We start from the raw sequence: 2136 nt of genomic DNA, 5'->3' as shown, positions 1-2136 counted from the left end.
GCAGACTCCATGCTTGCTCACCCTCCCCAAGTTCCATGCTGGAACCAACATCTCCACCATGGGGGATGTTCTGAGCCCAGGGTCTTCAAGAAAAAATATTTTTTTCTGCTTTTCCAGGTGTGCATATTCCCCATAGCCCGTCCTTCTCAAGGACTTTTAGAATAGGGGTCCCCTCCAGCACCCCTTTCTTTGTCTTCTTGATGCCGCCATCTTCTATCTCATGATTTAACATCTTCATTTGTATTTTATTTTGTCCCCAACTCTGCAAAAAGGCAGGACCCTGGGGCAACCATCTGGCTCACAGCAGCACGCCAGCCTTCAGGAGCCTGTCTGGCACTTTGTATAAAGTGCCCAATAAGTATGTGCCACATGAATGACCGCCCAAGACCCACGTCCACCCTCGGGAGGTTTTCTCTAAACCATGTGGCCCTTCCGCACTGTTCCCTGCACAGAGTCAGCGGAAGGCAAGCGGAGTGCATTTCTACAGCTCCCCCCTGCTGCTCTTGTGGAAAGTCACCTCCCTTACCGCTCGAGTTCCTTCTGAAGGTTTTGTCACCAATGTGGGCACAAGTGGCTTGCCATTTCATGCTAGTGGAGATCTTTTCATCTCTGAATCCCAGCTATACCAGACAATCCCTGACACCTGCCCCAGGACTAAGGGGCTGGCTGATTCTAGAGAGGTGTCTCCTCACCCAGATTCATGGAGTGAATACCATGGACACCTGCACCCTTCAAGATGCAAAAGGATTAGAACATTCCATTTCACTCTAGCGGGAAGCCAGGGGAAGAGGCAGTCGGGAGCTGGGCACAGGTGTGGGAGCCCATTAGGACTAGTGCCTGCAAAGGAGCCAGTTCCTCAGAGTCACTGGGCAGTGAGAGCTCAGGGTGGCACTTGCCTTTGGGAAGAGCCCACCTGTGCCTCTGGGGAGGCAGAGAGGCCATGCTGGGGCCTCTCAGGAAAACGAACACCAGCTCTGCAGTCTTTAAATTCCACTTCCACCAACGTACATCCCTGTTACAGGGTTGGCTTTGAAATACCCTCCGCCATTTTGGAAACGTCATCACACGGAGGGTCAGCAGACGCTGCCTGTAGGACGATCCGACGTGTGGGAAATACCATGAGGCCGATGGCCTCTGCTCAGCCAGCCCAGTTCCGGATCCCTCTCTCACTGGATGTGGGGCAGCACCTGGTCCTGCTCCAAATGTCCAGAACCACCCATGATGCACTCCTCTGGTGCCATTCCTCCCTGTGGGGCCCAGCTCACCCACACTGAAGGGCGAAGCTGGGAACGGGGACAGGCTAGGCATTTTGCACACTTAGCATGACAGGTGTCTGAGAAGAGCCGAAATGCCCCCTGTGCAGAGTCAGAACAGCCCTGCCAGGTATGCCTGGCCCAGGTGTGCCCGGCCCTTTCCACATCCAAACAGCACCCCTGTGTCCACCGGCCTCCCTGCTGGCCTTCCCCTAGGAGCGGGGGTCCACACCGAAGCCCTGACCCCACATCTCTCCCCCTTCATCCATTAAGCACATCCTCCTTTACTTCTGGGACCACCTCCTCCGGGAAGTCCGCCTGCAGCTCCCGGCCTGCCCCCGTCAGCACGCCTGCTCCCTCCCACCGGGTCGCCCCTCCGTGGCCGTTTCCTTGCACTAACATGAACGCAGCCTGGGCTCCATCTAAGTCTGAGACGAGCACCCCGAGTGCTCATCCTCCCAGGACCCGCCACGTGACATTCGGATTCTGATCTCATGGATGAGACGACCGAGATGGGAAAAGGCGTTTGTCCCCAGTCACCAAGCCATAACCGTGACGGCGTCTCTGCGATGACTCTTGCACTGTTCACGGAGTGTTCGCTGGGGCGCTCAGTGAGTCAGGGCTGCTCTAGTGACTGGGGACTAGAGGTAAAGACAGAGGAGGTCCCACTTGTGCAGTGTACACACGGACAGAGGGATAGCACACAAATCCCAGAGAGGAAGGCGATCACGGAAACACAGACAATTAAAAGGGAGGGATATCAGCAAGAGCTCCTGGTCAGGACCGGCCCTGGGCCCCGTGTTGGAGTTTAAAACTCTTGAGCAGTAAGGAAGTACCAGCAGGTACAAGGTTCCCTAGAGGTGGTCTGGGACGGTCCAGGAGG

The sequence above is a fragment of the Sciurus carolinensis genome, chromosome 15, assembly GCF_902686445.1.
Source record: "Sciurus carolinensis chromosome 15, mSciCar1.2, whole genome shotgun sequence".
In the NCBI taxonomy this organism is placed as follows: domain Eukaryota; kingdom Metazoa; phylum Chordata; class Mammalia; order Rodentia; family Sciuridae; genus Sciurus; species Sciurus carolinensis.
The sequence above is the reverse complement of the archived record's forward strand: the minus strand, read 5'-3'. Positions refer to the sequence as shown.